Source organism: Xenopus tropicalis, chromosome 1, assembly GCF_000004195.4.
Source record: "Xenopus tropicalis strain Nigerian chromosome 1, UCB_Xtro_10.0, whole genome shotgun sequence".
NCBI classification, from domain to species: domain Eukaryota; kingdom Metazoa; phylum Chordata; class Amphibia; order Anura; family Pipidae; genus Xenopus; species Xenopus tropicalis.
The window spans coordinates 207,554,153-207,574,355 of record NC_030677.2 but is presented as its reverse complement, the minus strand read 5'-3'; the positions used below and the strand labels follow the sequence as shown (position 1 = coordinate 207,574,355).

General features: G+C 44.4%; 1 non-coding gene across 1 annotated transcript in view; it reads left to right on the top strand.

Moving 5' to 3' along the window:
- Nucleotides 1–20,203, top strand: part of setbp1 — a 136,867-nt gene that overhangs the window by 67,134 nt on the left and 49,530 nt on the right. Inside the window, exon 3 of the transcript XR_001171194.3 lies at nt 3,132–3,218. This is a non-coding gene — a transcript (SET binding protein 1). The remainder of the gene's footprint in view (nt 1–3,131; nt 3,219–20,203) is intronic.

Here is a 20,203-nt window from a genome sequence, read left to right as displayed (position 1 = left end):
GGGGTACCCAGGGCACAAATAAGCACTCACCCCAAATCCCCCCCTAACTGGCCTTCAGGCTGGGCCCCCTTAGCCCATAACAAGGTTACAGATATATAGAAACATTGGGGTAACAGTCAGCCATAGGCCCTAGACTATCTACAAATGAAGACCATTTTTTGACCTTCAAGCTTTCAGATGTCTTCTCCAACCTTCCCTAACTGGCCTTCAGGCTGCCCCTCTCCATTGCTCCAAATCACCCAGGGAGCCCAGCCCCTTAGTTTGTATCTAGATATATTTTTCTCCTCTGGTACAAGGTATTGCTTAATGTTTCTATGATCACCCTGTGCATACTGAGACGTCTCTAGGAGAGCGCTTGTGTTATTGCCGGACTATGCAAACTATTCTGGCCTTACAGTGGCATAGCATGAAGCCTATATTAATACCATATTTAGACAGAGATTCCTCCAGGTTTACTATAAGGGAATAATAGGGTTTTGCAGTTTGAATGCTTCAGGGATCACGTAAGATTTATAGAAATGCATTACAAATCCTCTGCTTGGCTGATGGTAGGGGAGAAGATGATATTTGGTTACCCAGGGGCTTGTGTTGGGACTTAAACGTGGACCCTTGGAAGGTAAAAAAAATGGTGCACAGTTGCCCCAGTTATTAATGTGGAATTAACTAGTCTGCTAGTTGCTATCAGTAACTTGATTTGAGACCCTTGAAGTAGGTTGCCCCTTCTTACAGGTATGGAAGGTACCATCTGCTTGTGTCCATGGGAAGGGCTACAAACCCCACCCTCTGAGACCTGAATCTGGGTGATTTTTTTGTGGCAAACCTTGCGCCTCCCCCACCGGGGATATAAATACGGGTAATGGATTACTGCCCTGAACCAGTTTTTGAAACCCAGACCCGCAACCCACATTTTTACAAGCTTCGACCCACTACCCAGCCCACAACTGTCCTATCTGCAAACAGATCCATGACCCCACTGCTCACAGTTAAACAGGAAGTGCTGTTGTTGCGAACCGGAAGTGACATCATCAGTGGGCAGGGGTAAAAAAACAACATTAAATAATGTTTAATGGAGTAAAGCAGGGATCCCCAACCTTTTTTTTTACTGGTGAGCAACAGTCAAATATAAAAAAAGACTTGGAGAGCAACACAAGCACCATAAATGTTCATGGAGGAACCAAATAAGGGCTGTGATTGGCTATTAGGGGCCTCTATGCACCCTATCAGCTTACAGGGGCTTTATTTGGTAGGAAATCTTGTTTTTATTCAACCAAAACTTGCCCCCAAGTCAGGAATTCAAAAATAACTACCTGGTTTGGGGGCACTGAGAGCAACATCCAAGGGGTTGGGGAGCAACATGTTGCCCCTGAGCCACTGGTTGGGGATCACTGGAGTAAAGTATTGATAATATAGGTAATATAATATAAGAAATATGGTTAGGACCTGCAACCTGACCTGCCGACCTGCATCTATACCTGAATCCAAAAAATCTACCCATGACCCACAGGCTACCCACTTCTCCTGTGGGTAACCCACAAGTACCCGACCCAAGTTAAGGGCAAGTTTTTGCTCTACAACAAGACTTTAATATAATAGAAAGATATGTAAAGACTCTTTGAGAGAAGGTCCTAGGGGCAGCTGGGCCAGTCGTAGCAGTGAATAGCTCACGTATCTAGGTTAGCCATCTCAGACTGGGAGAAGCCAATGACTGATGGAAGCCCAAACAATGCTGTGTGACCATCATGCCAAAGGGGACATGCCCTTTAGCCCCAACTCCAGAGTGCAAAATCACTGGCTGCCAGTAATAATGTCTAGCATGGTGAGGGGGGGGACCTGGAATGCACGAGGAATGTCTCCCTTCCCAAGGCCTTGCACGTCTAAATGCCTCAGATCTCTGATCAAATAGTTTGTGTGTGGCGGGGTGTTGCTCAAGCCCCTCATCTCAGCTTTGTTCTGCCCAGTGACTTATTGCTGTTTATCCGGCAAGACAATTAATGGTGCCCTTTGGCTCCCTACTGGAGAAGGGAGGGATGGAAGCTCTCCTCCTTGTTTTCTGAAGACAAGGAGGGTCCAGCACTCTGGCATGGGGAGGACAGGTTGTAAATTTGACGCCGTCTCTGAGAGTAGGAGACTGGGTACTTAGTTCCACATGAGTGCATGGCAAGAGAGCCTTCACCTTGCCCCATAGAATGTTCTGCTAACTGACGGGAGTCACATTATTTGTTGTTCTATGGGCCGAGGCTTTGGCAAGAACAACACCCTTTCATCACCCAGTCTCTGTGTGTAGATAACCGTGGCGCTTTCTGCGGTGGCTTTAGTGTTTTATTGTTTGGAAAGAAAGAGGGATGCCATTCAGGTTTGTAGGGAATTTGAGGTTTTTCTTATCAAGGTGAAAAACGTAGATATATTGTATGTTTTCTAAAATGTTCATACATGATGTTCTTGTGGTGCCTTCAAAAATTAAAGTGAAGCCTAATGAGTTAAGCTGAACTACAACCTGAAGTATTCCCAGCCTGCCCTGCAAGCTAAATACCCCCCACTACAGATATGCTCTGTATGCAGACCTCTAGAACTTTCGTAATGTTCTTGTGGTGCCTTCAAAAATTAAGGTGAAACCTATTGAGTGAAGCTGCCCTACAACCCTAAGTACTCCCAGCCTGCCCTGCAAGCTAAATACCCCCTACTACAGATCTGCATGCAGACCATTTGCATTGGGGCCACAGCCATCCAATCAGTGTAGCTCCTAACCAGATCAAGCTATGCCAGATGCTGGTAGAGCAAATGTATCTTGAGATCATCTGGCTCAGTGTGTGACGCCATGTTGTTTTACCCATTTATTTGTAGGTTCCTGTGGGGTTCCTCCTTAGGTGAGCACCCCCTGAATGTGTCTGTGGCCCCAGTCTATGGACATTGAGGTGATTGGCCTAAGGAAAGTGCTACCAATCATGGTTGTTAAGGCTGTATGTGCATGTCACTGGAACACACAATTCAGCCAATTATCTGGCCAACACCCTGCTGAAAGAGGGTGGAGCCTGGGAACCTAAAGATGACCTAATTTAATGTAATTTTACATTTTAAGCACAAGGAAAACTGTCATTCACAATATTGATCTCTTCTTCCTTTTCTGCTTTCAGGCCAATGTCGTGTGGGAAAAATTCCCTCTGCAATCAAATCACCAGAGAAAATTGCCCGGGGCCGTGCCAGCGGGAAAAGTCTCCCAAGTGAGTATCCGCTAAAATCCTGGGGGGTTGTTCCTTCCTCGGAGGGGTCCGTTCTTAACCTTGCAGTGGGGTGCAAATGTGCTTGTGAACATTTTGAGGGCAATAACTCCACAGAAAACTTTGCCCAGGTTGGGGCATTTGCGTTATTTCTATGGGTACCAAATGAGGCATTTCCGGGGTATTTTGATGCCACAAGGAAGTAATGTGTCGGTCGATAGGTGGAAACTGCTGTGTTCATTGGTTGTTGAGGTGAAGTTTACTTACCTTGTCTTGGTCAAGTCCACGTTAGACCTGGGCTGAGGGAATACGGACAGGTGACATTAGGCAAATATGACTTCTTTGAAATCTGCCGTGTGGTTGGCTGGTTTTAATCTGATATCGGATAGGATTTGTTGTTAAATCGAATGCACCAATGGGAATATCTGCAAGTGTCTAGTCATTGGGTGACCATGGTTCAACCACCCAGTCTTGATCCAGAGAACCTGGCTTCTAAGGCCCCACCGGGAGACCCTCTTGTACTCTGGCAGGTCCCCCCCAAAGATATTACTTATTCATAAAGTGCCCCAACATATTCCCCAGAGCTGTGCTGTAGAAGGGTGCAAATGATGTACATCTACGACCAATACAGGAAGTACAATCTAGAAAAGGCCATAGGGACTTGAAAATGTAAGCTCCGCGGGGGTGGAGCCTGAATTGAACGCTAAGCAGTCATAGGAAGCACCATAATGAGTAAAGAAGAGCGGGGCCCTTGCGTTGCAGGAAAAGCTGAGGCCTCTGTCTCATCTCATGGGTAGCCAACTGCATCCCGACAGCTTTAGTTGAACTACAACTCACTGTTTTGATACCAGGGGAACCAGCATAAGAAATAAAATATATTCAGGGGCCCTTCCCAGCAAGGATTGTGGGACATGTGAGTCATGGGCTTCAGCTTCTGGTTCCTATCTGTATATCTGGCAAAATATTGCTCGATAGCACGTATTGATCACTTCTGAATGGGAATCACAGTAGCCTGTCCTGATTGGATGATTATCGGGAGGTCCAAAAACATCCCAATGCCATATCCTACTGGGTTCAGGCCCCTGGCATTGTCGTCCTACCTTAAAAGGAGCGGTTCACCTTTAAGTATGTTATAGAATGGCCAATTCTAAGCAGCTTTTCAGTTGGTCTTCATTATTTATCTTTTTATGTTTTTTTAATTATTTGCCTTCTTCTAACTCTTTACAGCTTTCAAATGGGGGTCACTGACCCCGGCAGCCAAAAAAAAAAAAAAAAAAACATTTCTCTGTGAGGCTCCAGTTTTATTGTTACTTCTTATAACTTATTTTCTGTTCAGTCCCAATTCATATATCAGTCTCTCACCCAAACCACTCTCTGGTTGCTAAGGTCATTTGGATCCTAGCAACCAGCTGCCTTCTAAAATTCCAAAGTGCAGAGCTGCTGAACAAAAAGTAAAACAATAAAAAAAAAACGACAAATAATAAAAGATGAAGACCAATTGCAAATTGACTCAGAATATTACTCTGTACATGATACTAAAAGTATTAATGTTGGCCAGATGATGTTGGTCATTACTGTGTATGGCCATTCATGCAGTATCCTTCCCATAGGCCAGTCTAAACCATTAGATCAGTAGGAGAGTGGCCATACTATGATTAGCCCCTTGGATGGTATGTGGCCATTGTGCCCAGAGGGCTACTAAGTTGGCTACTGGGCCAATGTCAATGGAAGGCTAATGGTTACAGGAGGGGAGAGGCGGCTCTCCCAGTTTAAGAAATACTTGGATTCTGGGCAGAATCTGTTCCCAGGGACCGGTTCTAATGACTATCGAGTTACTTGCTGACTCTGACTTTTCCCTTCCCAGAGAGCCCTGAGCGGCCGGGCTTTTGGGAGGAACCTGCCATTCCCTTATTAGGAATGAAAATGGCCGAGGGAGTGTCGGCTTTGGTGCCGTGCCAGGAGCCTCGGCCGCTGCCTCAGAGAGGGAATTCTGATCCGATCCAGAGACTGAGGCGCTACGGGGCCCTATCCACATACATGCGTGTTTATTGCATCATGCGTGTCCCATGATAGATGTGCCGGGGGCTTGTCATACCTACTGGGAACTAATGGTAACGTCGGTGTCTAATGTAAATTGAAAAGGGAGAACGGGGCAATTTAACTCTTCTTTCAACAGTGGTTTGGAGGGAAAGTTTACCCCCAGAATGAATACAGACAGTTTAATATTATGTTAAGGGGCCTATTAAAGAATCTCCCCAAACTGGAATATATATATCAGTAAATATTGCCCTTTTACACCCTTTCCCTTGAGCCGCCATTTAGTGATGGGCTGTGTGTTCCCTCAGAGATCAGCTGACAGGAAGTGATGCAGCTCTAACTGTAACAGGAAGTAGTGTGGGAGCAAAAGGCAGAACTCTGTCGATTCATTGTAAGCAGCAGTCCTGCCCTGCTTTATGGCTGAGATTCTAGCTATCTGTATAACAGAGCATTCTGTCACAGTGGCACAGATCATATCTGATCCCCCCATTGTAAGCAGCAGTCCTGCCCTGCTTTATGGCTGAGATTCTAGCTATCTGTATAACAGAGCATTCTGTCACAGTGGCACAGATCCTATCTGATCCCCCCATTGTAAGCAGCAGTCCTGCCCTGCTTTATGGCTGAGATTCTAGCTATCTGTATAACAGAGCATTCTGTCACAGTGGCACAGATCCTATCTGATCCCCCCCATTGTAAGCAGCAGTCCTGCCCTGCTTTATGGCTGAGATTCTAGCTATCTGTATAACAGAGCATTCTGTCACAGTGGCACAGACCCTATCTGATCCCCCCATTGTAAGCAGCAGTCCTGCCCTGCTTTATGGCTGAGATTCTAGCTATCTGTATAACAGAGCATTCTGTCACAGTGGCACAGATCCTATCTGATCCCCCCATTGTAAGCAGCAGTCCTGCCCTGCTTTATGGCTGAGACTCTAGCTATCTGTATAACAGAGCATTCTGTCACAGTGGCACAGATCCTATCTGATCCCCCCATTGTAAGCAGCAGTCCTGCCCTGCTTTATGGCTGAGATTCTAGCTATCTGTATAACAGAGCATTCTGTCACAGTGGCACAGATCCTATCTGATCCCCCCCCCATTGTAAGCAGCAGTCCTGCCCTGCTTTATGGCTGAGATTCTAGCTATCTGTATAACAGAGCATTCTGTCACAGTGGCACAGATCCTATCTGATCCCCCCATTGTAAGCAGCAGTCCTGCCCTGCTTTATGGCTGAGACGCTAGCTATCTGTATAACAGAGATTTTGTGTCAATGTATTAAAAAATATATTTACGGCAAAGCTGCCATTTTCAGGGTGTGAAACCATGAATAAAGGGGAACTAAAGTCTATCACCAAACCTAACCTGAAGAATTTCAGTTGTAGTAAGTATCCGTGTCTCTTAAAGTTTCATTTTGTGTTTTGGAGACTTCTGGAGAGGAGAAGGATATTTATTGACTTAATGTAAGTAAATGAAGATTTATGTGTGTTGTCCGGCCCATTTTCATTGCTTTGGACGGCCGGCTGGCTGTACCAAGGCGCAAATGATTCTTTCTAATAGCAGAATGGAGGATTCTTTACTGCAAGCCGCAGGGTTCCCAGGGATAACATAAGTATATTGATTTTAGAAAACGAGAGAACTTGAGGCCTGGAATGAAATGGATTTGTTGACTGCCAGGGCCGTAATGTGTGTCCGGCTTGTTACAAGGGGCCCTACGGGTGTTGGTTGCCGGGGCCCGAACTGATTGTCCTATGGGAGCAGCTCATTAACCCCTGCTTGCTTACATTTCCTACACTGCTGCCCGGAGAGGCCTATGACTACTCAAGCCGCAACTGTTGGAAGAGAGAGGGGATTTTGTCAATTCTTTTATTTTTGTTACTTTGTTGCTAAAAAGGGAATCATTTAAACATGAAATAAACCCAATAGGGCTGTTCTGCCCCAATAAGGGGTAATTATATCTTAGTTGGGATCAAGTACAGGTACTGTTTTATTATTACAGAGAAAAGAGAATCATTTAACCATTAAATAAACCCAATAGGGCTGTTCTGCCCCCAATAAGGGGTAATTATATCTTAGTTGGGATCAAGTACAGGTACTGTTTTATTATTACAGAGAAAAGGGAATCATTTAACCATTAAATAAACCCAATAGGGCTGTTCTGCCCCCAATAAGGGGTAATTATATCTTAGTTGGGATCAAGTACAGGTACTGTTTTATTATTACAGAGAAAAGGGAATCATTTAACCATTAAATAAACCCAATAGGGCTGTTCTGCCCCCAATAAGGGGTAATTATATCTTAGTTGGGATCAAGTACAGGTACTGTTTTATTATTACAGAGAAAAGAGAATCATTTAACCATTAAATAAACCCAATAGGGCTGTTCTGCCCCCAATAAGGGGTAATTATATCTTAGTTGGGATCAAGTACAGGTACTGTTTTATTATTACAGAGAAAAGGGAATCATTTAACCATTAAATAAACCCAATAGGGCTGTTCTGCCCCCAATAAGGGGTAATTATATCTTAGTTGGGATCAAGTACAGGTACTGTTTTATTATTACAGAGAAAAGAGAATCATTTAACCATTAAATAAACCCAATAGGGCTGTTCTGCCCCCAATAAGGGGTAATTATATCTTAGTTGGGATCAAGTACAGGTACTGTTTTATTATTACAGAGAAAAGGGAATCATTTAACCATTAAATAAACCCAATAGGGCTGTTCTGCCCCAATAAGGGGTAATTATATCTTAGTTGGGATCAAGTACAGGTACTGTTTTATTATTACAGAGAAAAGGGAATCATTTAACCATTAAATAAACCCAATAGGGCTGTTCTGTCCCAATAAGGGGTAATTATATCTTAGTTGGGATCAAGTACAGGTACTGTTTTATTATTACAGAGAAAAGGGAATCATTTAACCATGGAATAAACCCAATAGGGCTGTTCTGTCCCAATAAGGGGTAATTATATCTTAGTTCGGATCAAGTACAGGTACTGTTTTATTATTACAGGGGCAATGGAAACCATTTAAAAAAAAAAAAAAAAAAAAAGGGATTATTTGATTAAAATGGAGTCTATGGGAGATGGCCTTTCTGTAATTTGGAATTTTCTGGATTACTGGTTTCCGGATAAGGGAGTCCCATACCTGTACTTATTTTTCTAGTGAGACCCTCTCCTATTCATACACCAGCCTCTCATTCAAACCACTCCCAGGTTACTAAGGTCATTTGGACCCTAGCTACGAAATAGCGGCTGAAGCTTCAAACGAAGTTGAACAAAAACCAAATTAAATTGAAAAGACTACAAATAATAAACAATGAAGACCAACTGCAAATTACTCTCTACATCATACTAAAAGTTAACCCAAAGGTGGACAACCCCTTTTAAACAAAAGAGTTCTTGGTGGGTGGGGGTTACATCCAAGTGCCCAAATGTATTGGCTTGGCCACAGGGCTTATTATTCATTACGCCACTGCTGTTCAGGAACTGTTCCCAATCTCCCGACCCATCGGACTATTTTTTTTTTCCCCCCAACTCCCCTCCCTCGAAATTGCCTCTCTTTCATGAAAGAAAACATTTCCCATTAGCTGACAGCTGGAAATCGGGGAGAGGTGGAAGAGATGCTCTACGAAGAAACGTCGCTATTCATTTGTTTGTTTGCTTTGGACCTGTTGGGCCTGTCCTAATCAAGGGCCTTTCATTCCTTTCTCTCCTTCCCTTTATTTCCCTTCTGAAAAGAACCGAAGGGGGTCCCCGTAGCTGAGCGTCTGGCATAGCTTGTTTCCCACAGGGCTTGGATGTTCGCTGGAAACCTCTCAAACGGCCAAGTGTAAGAGCCCTGGGACAGTATCAGCCATTCAGACCGAGGAAGGAAAAGAACGACCAACCGAATGAAAAGTAGAGGAATTTCCTTCTTTTTTTTTCCCCCCCGAGAGAGTGAAGCTTGCTGGACATTTGCCCAGATTTCATGCGGAGTTTTAAGAAGCGGCCTTTAATATCTGAAAGAGTGGATTGTGGATACAAAACCCAGGGGAAGAGGTATTTGGGGGGGGGGGGGGGGGGGGGATGATGGTGGCTACATTAATGAAGGATACAAAAAAAAAATGGCTAGGGGTGATTAAAATTCTAATAAGCTTTGTGGATGGCTGTTGACATGGAGTTCAGACGCATTCTCCACCAACGTTCCCAAACGGAGGCCTTGTCTGTAGGGAAACGCCTGCCTGTTTACTATGGGATTGTAGAACATTCTTTATTTTTTATAAATGTACATCCTCTTGGTTTTTATTGTTTTGTTTTTTTTTAAAGAATCTGGGTTCTTTATGTTTAAAAATGATTCCTTTTTCTCTGTAATAATAAAACAGTACCTGTACTTGATCCCAACTAAGATATAATTACCCCTTATTGGGGCAGAACAGCCCTATTGGGTTTATTTCATGGTTAAATGATTCCCTTTTCTCTGTAATAATAAAACAGTACCTGTACTTGATCCCAACTAAGATATAATTACCCCTTATTGGGGCAGAACAGCCCTATTGGGTTTATTTCATGGTTAAATGATTCCCTTTTCTCTGTAATAATAAAACAGTACCTGTACTTGATCCCAACTAAGATATAATTACCCCTTATTGGGGCAGAACAGCCCTATTGGGTTTATTTCATGGTTAAATGATTCCCTTTTCTCTGTAATAATAAAACAGTACCTGTACTTGATCCCAACTAAGATATAATTACCCCTTATTGGGGCAGAACAGCCCTATTGGGTTTATTTCATGGTTAAATGATTCCCTTTTCTCTGTAATAATAAAACAGTACCTGTACTTGATCCCAACTAAGATATAATTACCCCTTATTGGGGGCAGAACAGCCCTATTGGGTTTATTTAATGGTTAAATGATTCCCTTTTCTCTGTAATAATAAAACAGTACCTGCACTTGATCCCAACTAAGATATAATTACCCCTTATTGGGGGCAGAACAGTCCTATTGGGTTTATTTCATGGTTAAATGATTCCCTTTTCTCTGTAATAATAAAACAGTACCGGTACTTGATCCCAACTAAGATATAATTACCCCTTATTGGGAGCAGAACAGCCCTATTGGGTTTATTTAATGTTTCAATTAATTTTTTACTAGACTTAAAGTATGGAGATCCAAGTTAAAGAAAGATCCCTTCGGTAAAACGCCAGGTCCCAAGCATTCTGGATAAGAGATCCCATACCTGTATATGTTTACTAATTCTACTTGTAGAACCTTTTTTGACTCTTATTATGGCCTTTGAGCGAGGGAGCAGATGGGGACATCAAAGGGGTGGGGAAATGGGCAGGGATCCCCAACCAGTGGCTCAGGGGCAACATGTTGCTCCCCAACCCCTTGGATGTTGCTCTCAGTGCCCCCAAACCAGGGAGTTATTTTTGAATTCCTGACTTGGGGGCAAGTTTTGGTTGAATAAAAACAAGATTTCCTACCAAATAAAGCCCCCTGTAAGCTGATAGGGTGCATAGAGGCCCCTAATAGCCAATCACAGCCCTTATTTGGCTCCTCCATGAACTTTTATGGTGCTTGTGTTGCTCCCCAAGTCTTCAATTGCTTTATTTTCTGCTGTTGTAAAAATCAGTATAAGTAATAACGCGGATAATGAGGTTAATCAATTTAGCCCCCCAGACCCCGTTCCTCCACATTTAATCTCCCAGCCTTCTGATTTTTACTTTTTTTCCCCCCTATTTATTAGTCGGCAACAGAAAAATCTATAGGACGCTCTCTGAACTGTTTCAACTTGTTTGGGACTGCCAGGAATTCTGTTAGAGTTATTATTACAAGATTTATTGCTCTGCGATGATAATGCCAAACAAGACACTGTACGTGGCCTATGTGCTCCTCGTTTGAGCTGCTTATTAATTAAACTCTTGTTGATTTGCTGTTGGTAGACGAAAATTAAAGTGAACGTGAAAAAGGGTTTCTGTAGCAAACACCCCAGCTGTACCGGTGCAGGAATGGCTGCCCCCGGGGCTACACAGCGGGGTATTTATATAAACTATAGTAGGGTTTCTGTAGCAAACACCCCAGCTGTACCAGTGCAGGAATGGCTGCCCCCGGGGCTACACAGCGGGTATTTATATAAACTATAGTAGGGTTTCTGTAGCAAACACCCCAGCTGTACCGGTGCAGGAATGGCTGCCCCCGGGGCTACACAGCGGGGTATTTATATAAACTATAGTAGGGTTTCTGTAGCAAACACCCCAGCTGTACCAGTGCAGGAATGGCTGCCCCCGGGGCTACACAGCGGGGTATTTATATAAACTATAGTAGGGTTTCTGTAGCAAACACCCCAGCTGTACCAGTGCAGGAATGGCTGCCCCCGGGGCTACACAGCGGGGTATTTATATAAACTATAGTAGGGTTTCTGTAGCAAACACCCCAGCTGTACCAGTGCAGGAATGGCTGCCCCCGGGGCTACACAGCGGGGTATTTATATAAACTATAGTAGGGTTTCTGTAGCAAACACCCCAGCTGTACCGGTGCAGGAATGGCTGCCCCCGGGGCTACACAGCGGGGTATTTATATAAACTATAGTAGGGTTTCTGTAGCAAACACCCCAGCTGTACCAGTGCAGGAATGGCTGCCCCCGGGGCTACACAGTGGGGTATTTATATAAACTATAGTAGGGTTTCTGTAGCAAACACCCCAGCTGTACCGGTGCAGGAATGGCTGCCCCCGGGGCTACACAACGGGGTAAGAAATAGGACCTGACCTATATGTACCCCGCGAGTTCTGCCCCAGACTGTTCATTACATAGAGCCCAGTGACATTAGTTTAGGTAAGCACATCCAAAACCCACGGCTGAAATAGAAGCCATCTGTAGGCCTTTGTGCAGTGTTTAGACTAGTTGGAAACATGTAAATGTTGTACAAGCCAGGCCCGATATCGCATGTCTTTTTCTTGCTTTTAACTGCGTTATATTTTTGTGATTAATGTCATCGGACGGTGTCTGGCTTGCCTCTGAAGAGCAATTCCACGTTTCCCAGCCTTGGAAGTCAGAGCGATGGCACGGAAAGGGGAAATGAGCGTTTGTTATAAATAAACCGCATTCCGCGGGGTCCCTGATACACATGCGTCGCTCTGCACACGTGCATGGAGCCTCCATGTTGGGCAGTGCCGCTCATTTTTGAAGAACCCCCTTTTGTTTATGTTGGTAAAATAAACAGGGAATTAGGGACATTGCTGAGATGGAAGCCTGTGGGGTTGGTAATGATGTCTCGTTGCTTTGTAGTTGGAGTGCAAGTGGGCACAATTAAGACTGAATTATTATTGCAATCTGGCAACGGCCTAAGTTATATGGAGTGTTTTTATTGCCAGTGTTTGCAAAAGTCCTGATTTAGACCATGGTGGCCCAGATGTAAGGTTGATGGCCTCCAAACCTCATGTTCTTGGAGAACACAGTGATCCCCAACCAGTGGCTCAGGGGCAACATGTTGCTCCCCAACCCCTTGGATGTTGCTCTCAGTGCCCCCAAACCAGGGAGTTATTTTTGAATTCCTGACTTGGGGTCAAGTTTTGGTTGAATAAAAACAAGATTTCCTACCAAATAAAGCCCCTGTAAGCTGATAGGGTGCATAGAGGCCCCTAATAGCCAATCACAGCCCTTATTTGGCTCCTCCATGAACTTTTATGGTGCTTGTGTTGCTCTTCAAGTCTTTTTACGTTCAACTGTGGCTCATGAGTAAAGGTGCCCATACACGTGAAGATTTGCTCTCTTGGCGAGGTCGCCAAGCGAGCTGATCTTCACCCGATATCCCCACCTACGGGTGGGTGATGTCAGGGAACATGTAGGCTAATTCAGTCATTTGACCCTGGGGCCAAACAATAAAATTATAATTGTGGCAATGGGGCAGTCGGTTCGGGGACCGCATCAACGAGCCAATGAGGTCCCCGATCCGACTAAATCTTTTAACCTGCCCGATCAATATCTGGCCAATTTCAGGCCAGATATCAGTTGGTCATGCCCCTCGCTCCTGCCCCTACATGGGCCGACAAGCTTCTGAATCAGTCTAAGGGACTACCATGGGCCAGAAAACTGTAGACCTCCAGGCCCTCTCTTCCAACAATTGTTTTTCTCCTCTCTTCACATATTTTTATTCACCTATTCTCTTTTGTTCACAGTTTCTCATCTGTGGCTACTTCCATTTTATGTTCGTATAAAGAAAGGACTGTGGTCTAAGCGTACAGGGCAATATCATTGGGGTGAGCAAGAGAGCCCACTTGGCCCCTTGCCCCACCAGGTCTTTCTTGGTGTCCCAGTAGGCCAGTCCGAGAATGGAATGGGCCATTGCCCTTCAGAAATGGCAAGTAGAGCATTAGCCATTCTCTTTCATTGGGTAAAAATGATGGTTTCCAGTGGAAGAAATTGAGGTTGTTTTGCTCCCCTTAATGTACTGGTTCCCTGTGTTTGATCTGTTTGCCTTGACTTACAAATGTACTTTTTTTTTATTTATATTTTGATTTTTTAATCTAACCTCCCCACTATATATTTCATAGTATAATGATAACGATCATAGATACATTATTGCATTGAGCTTGTCGACATGTCCTCATCATCTTGCCCCAATGCGCGTCGGCCCTTAATATACATAATGTTTTACTGCCGGCTTTTTACGTTGCTCATTGCCGAGAAGTAATCATCTTGAGTCTCCCTCCCTATCATCCTTAAGCCCATTAGTGCTTTCTGAAGGATTGGGTTACCTTGCCTGTGGAAAGAAATGAACTCGTTGTGATACACCACAACTCCAACAAGCGACAGTATAATTTTCCCCGAAGGCTTGTTGCTGATTATGTTGAGTCATTTATATTTATGACAGCTTGGCTTTGATTTAATGTGACCTTACTTTGATAAAAGCCATTAAGGCCTTATAAATATGGGCAACACATTACCTTTTGCTTCTGTTTAAAAGGCAAGCTGCACTGAGCCTGAAAAAGGCGTGATAACTAGCAACACAAACAGCAAGAGACTAAGGGTAAGGGACTGGGGCTGTGGGATAGCAGGTATAGTAGGGGGAGATGGTTCCTATAGTAGCAGTGGGGGGGATAATAGCCTCTGGGAAGGGACTGGGGCTGTGGGATAGCAGGTATAGTAGGGAGAGATGGTGCCTATAGTAGCAGTGGGATAATAGCCTCTGGGAAGGGACTGGGGCTGTGGGATAGCAGGTATAGTAGGGAGAGATGGTGCCTATAGTAGCAGTGGGGGGATAATAGCCTCTGGGAAGGGACTGGGGCTGTGGGATAGCAGGTATAGTAGGGAGAGATGGTGCCTATAGTAGCAGTGGGGGGATAATAGCCTCTGGGAAGGGACTGGGGCTGTGGGATAGCAGGTATAGTAGGGAGAGATGGTGCCTATAGTAGCAGTGGGGGGATAATAGCCTCTGGGAAGGGACTGGGGCTGTGGGATAGCAGGTATAGTAGGGAGAGATGGTGCCTATAGTAGCAGTGGGGGGATAATAGCCTCTGGGAAGGGACTGGGGCTGTGGGATAGCAGGTATAGTAGGGGGAGATGGTTCCTATAGTAGCAGTGGGGGGGATAATAGCCTCTGGGAAGGGACTGGGGCTGTGGGATAGCAGGTATAGTAGGGAGAGATGGTGCCTATAGTAGCAGTGGGGGGATAATAGCCTCTGGGAAGGGACTGGGGCTGTGGGATAGCAGGTATAGTAGGGAGAGATGGTGCCTATAGTAGCAGTGGGGGGATAATAGCCTCTGGGAAGGGACTGGGGCTGTGGGATAGCAGGTATAGTAGGGAGAGATGGTGCCTATAGTAACAGTGGGGGGATAATAGCCTCTGGGAAGGAACTGGGGCTGTGGGATAGCAGGTATAGTAGGGAGAGATGGTGCCTATAGTAGCAGTGGGATAATAGCCTCTGGGAAGGGACTGGGGCTGTGGGATAGCAGGTATAGTAGGGAGAGATGGTGCCTATAGTAGCAGTGGGGGGATAATAGCCTCTGGGAAGGGACTGGGGCTGTGGGATAGCAGGTATAGTAGGGAGAGATGGTGCCTATAGTAGCAGTGGGGGGATAATAGCCTCTGGGAAGGGACTGGGGCTGTGGGATAGCAGGTATAGTAGGGAGAGATGGTGCCTATAGTAGTAGTGGGATAATAGCCTCTGGGAAGGGACTGGGGCTGTGGGATAGCAGGTATAGTAGGGAGAGATGGTGCCTATAGTAGCAGTGGGGGGATAATAGCCTCTGGGAAGGGACTGGGGCTGTGGGATAGCAGGTATAGTAGGGAGAGATGGTGCCTATAGTAGCAGTGGGGGGATAATAGTCTCTGGGAAGGGACTGGGGCTGTGGGATAGCAGGTATAGTAGGGAGAGATGGTGCCTATAGTAGCAGTGGGGGGATAATAGCCTCTGGGAAGGGACTGGGGCTGTAGGATAGCAGGTATAGTAGGGAGAGATGGTGCCTATAGTAGCAGTGGGGGGATAATAGTATCTGGGAAGGGACTGGGGCTGTGGGATAGCAGGTATAGTAGGGAGAGATGGTGCCTATAGTAGCAGTGGGGGGATAATAGTCTCTGGGAAGGGACTGGGGCTGTGGGATAGCAGGTATAGTAGGGAGAGATGGTGCCTATAGTAGCAGTGGGGGGATAATAGCCTCTGGGAAGGGACTGGGGCTGTGGGATAGCAGGTATAGTAGGGAGAGATGGTGCCTATAGTAGCAGTGGGGGGATAATAGCCTCTGGGAAGGGACTGGGGCTGTGGGATAGTAGGGAGAGATGTTGCCTATACTTTGGAAAGGGACCACGGATGAGTAAAATATGGAAAATATCCTCTAGATACAGTCTTCTTGGTAAGTAAAACAACATGAAATCCCTAGCCAATGATCAGTTCTACATTTCTTTCATGTTAACCAATCACTGGGGGCACAATTCAGAGCTTCTCAAGCACGGAAGGCAATAGGGCAGTTTCTATTAATCTCATCAAAGCCGGGAACACCATGTTATTTGATGGCAGGTTCTTCCTTGTTCTCTGGGAAATCCCGTATATAAATTCAGCCTTTGCATATCTTTAACCCATCATACAATTTAACCTATATATTCTGTACGTACCGAGGCGTTCCAGATGCTCTATTTATGCTGCCTAAGTATTTCCCTGAGATACGAGAGGCATTTTTTTTTATTTTTTCCCCAATCCTAGTTGAATAAATTAGTCACTAATTGCCTTTTTGATGTCGTACTGAAGAAGGTCTGACTGATGGCAGGAGATGAATGTTATTTGATTTTTCCTCCTGCAGGAGGATGTCGGAAGCGGTTGAACCCCCTATCCGCACACATCAAAGGCGATTAAACCATTTCTGTGATTTCAATTAGGCTGAAATCATTTTAGTTAGATTTCTCTTTTCTTGTCCTGTGCGGGTAAACGTTTCTCTTTCACGCAAAGATAATCTGTCATGTCGAGAGCCGGCAGTTGAATGCATTGCTACTGTCTTTGATGGACTCTCCCAACGTGCAGGCAGCAATCAGATGTTTGATCGCTTAATGCCGCCTCAAATAAAATGGCTCTCGCGTCAGATCATCTCAGGAAATTGTTTCAGCCGCAGATATTCTTGTCTTGACAAATCTTAGTGGAATTGTAGAGAGAAAAAAAGCATGTTTGTTGAAGGACAGCATCTTCATATACTTGACTTGGACTTTTAGGAGCTTGGTGGTGAGACCTTCTACGTTGCTTTCTTCCACCAAAGTGTTCTTCTTAGACATTAATATACAGGGCCAGGTATTTAAAGCTGGCCATACCGTCACAGATAAAACTAGGTTTCTACCATTTTCGGGCCGCTCAGTTATCATCCCTATATATAATATAAATAAATCTAAAGCAACTGGATTTGTTAAGCACCATTGTGATTGGATTAGTGGAAGAGTATATATGCTGAGGTCTTCCCATACCAGTCAGTTGAACTGAAGAAGCTGCTCGGATGAGTAGTGAAAGGTCTTCAATGATTACCTAACAAGTCCAATTGCTATAGATTTATTTATACTAGATATACCATGACCTGGATGAACGAAAGTCTTCATGGTCTTATTGTCCCTATAATTTTCATACCATGGCGAAGTGTGGTTTAGTCAATCGGCTTGTGTTGGAACATTTTGGTCAGATAAGGACAAAATCTGCGCACGTATTGTGTATCTGACCGATATCCTTGGGGGACCTACAATGGAAGTCACTTTCGTACAGTTGGTGTTTGCGATCAATTTCATCTTTAGAACATCCTCCTGTTTGTATTTTTATTGTTTTATCCTACAACTTAAGTCAGACTTCCTGCTCTCGGAAAAATCCATCATTGCACAGGCGAGTGTCTGCTCAGTTTGCTCCTCGCTCCCCCTCCAATCAGAATTCACTCCCCCTCCCATCAGAATTCACTCTCCCTCCCAATTGTGCTGTGTATACTTAGCTACCAGCAGCTAGAGCTGCAGCAGGAAGCTACTGAGACCAAGCTAAAATGGCAGCTGCTATCTTAAACAAACAAAGTGAGCTTCTAGGGCTGTTTACTCGGGTATGGTAAAGCTTTCTGCAGAATAAATACAGCGTTCTAGCTTGCACTATTGTGGCTAATCTATTGGCAGTAAAATGCCTTTCCTTCTCCTTTATGTTGAAGAGTTGTTTCATTGTGAGATGCTTCCCATTGGATTCACACACAACCTGTTCCATAACAGAAACTCTCTACCCAGAATTGAAATTTCAAAAACAGTAGAGTTCTCTGCAAAACCAAACCCCTGGGTAGTTCATACAATGATCTTCTAGCTCAGTGGTTCTCAACCTTTGAGTCGGGACCCCTTTGGGGTCACCTAAGACCATCGGAAAACACATATTTCCGATGGCCTTAGGAATAATTTTATGGTTGGGGGTCACCACAACATGAGGAACTATATTAATAGGTCGCGGCATTAGGAAGGTTGAGAACCACTGTTCTAGCTGCTTCCCCATTCCCTTGGGTTGTCCTACAGAGCTGATATTTGTGGAAGATATCTCTACAGATCCCAGTAATACATACAAACACATGAAGATGAGACGATAACACATTTATCTATGTCCTTCTCGGATCTTTGAGATTGACCCAGCAGATAAAGGATAAGAGAAAATATGGAGGTTTGTTTTTGTGGATGTGGTTGGCAGATTGTGACTGATCACGTCCAGTCTGTTCTGACCACACAAGACACGAATTTCTTGGAAGAACAGTGGGGAAAATTAAACAAGACAATGACGAAGACCAGGAAGAATCTACAGAATCTCTCCTTAAATATAAAGTATAAATAATACATTCTTTTTCTCTCTATATTCCCATTTACAAAATTCAAAGGCAAAAATGTTGAGTGGCCCCATAAGTTTTGCTTCTGTTCAGGATTTGTCCGTCATGGCATTAAATTATCTGAATTATTTCACGCCCATTGTCCTCTGCCTTCCCACCTGCTCCTGCCCCTTCGCCGTGCCTTGGGATTCTTCTTCTCCGGTTCTGAAGAGGTTATCTCCCTCGCCTGAGAATTTCAGTTGAGGGCTGTTGGAGCAGATACATTATCTGGTTCCCTGGGAACAGATGAACAACAGATTATGTTTCAGCGGAGATCCGATCAAAGGTCGATGCCTCGGCCAGACAGCTGTATACATTCAGAATACTGTCCGCCGAATGTCTCACCAACATGGCAACAGGGAAGAGACGTGTTGTCAATTAGTTTGTGTTGGTGTTGTGTTACACGTTACAACGATGCTGCAAATTGTTCAACCGGAGCGGAGGACTTGTTTTGTCGAAGAATAATCGACAACAAGGGATCCGCCGCTAATCATTCAAGATTAAGAGTCCCAGATGGAACGACTTTGGCTTTTGTTATGTGTTTTGTGTAACCCATAGCAGCCAATCAGATTTGTTTTTAGACCGAAGAACATTTAAGTGTTGCCTGCTAATTGAGTTGATCCTATTGACCCTGCGTCCCATACTCCATCTGTATCTTGCTATCCTTCAGCCCACTTATGGCTCGTGGTCGCTTTCGTTGCCCCGTTTCTTCCCCATGCTGAGCTCATTTACTGATTCTATAGGGCCATTTCCACGGCTTTAACCACAGGCTTCAATCAAACCAGTTGCCTAATTCCTAGACAAGAAAGGTAATTGGTTTACTCATGGTTTAGCCACGATAACAGCTGCCTGTAGCTTTATGTTTCAGGCCTCACACAGTCCCTGGCAAACAATCGAATGACTTGTCTCGTAATCTAGGAAATTCAGTAACACTTGTCTTCTCTCCTTATAATTTATGATGTGTTTTCTTTAAGGGATGTCACCTAAGTATCACACGTACTATTTATGTAGCCTGGGGTAGACACGGTTGGAAACGCATTTGGCTGACGACGTTGGAATATTAATTGCCTTGTCTTTCCTTTATAAAGATAGATGGAATCTCCGTGTCTGTTCAGTCAAAGTCGTGTCCAAAGCGTTGACTGGATTAAAACCATAAACAAAACTATATCGACAGCGATTTAGAAAGAAGTAGATATAGATATTTATAGAGATGCGGATAATTCATACTTTTGTTGAAGGAAATAGAATGGCATTATTTGGTAACTGTGTGCGCTGACCCCAAACGCAGCGCAGGAAAACCACAAGGAACAATGTCAGTAAACTCCCACTCATGAAATCACAGAGCTTGGGTTCCAGTAAAGGGAACAGCTGCCCTTAAGCTCTTCTATATGAAAGTGAAAGATAAAGTGAATAATTGAAATGCAGTGAAGGGGGGGGGGGAAGAAGCTGTTGTTGTTAAGCTTGGTTTAAGAATATTTTTCCTCAACCAAATATATTATATTTTGGGAAGGCTTTGGGATGACTAGGGAGGCTGAAGGCCATACATTTCAGTTGGAGGATTCTATCTAGCCTGTTGCTCCATTTGCACTTCTTCAGCTCCTAGTACATAACATTTACTTCTTTCTTATTTCTTGT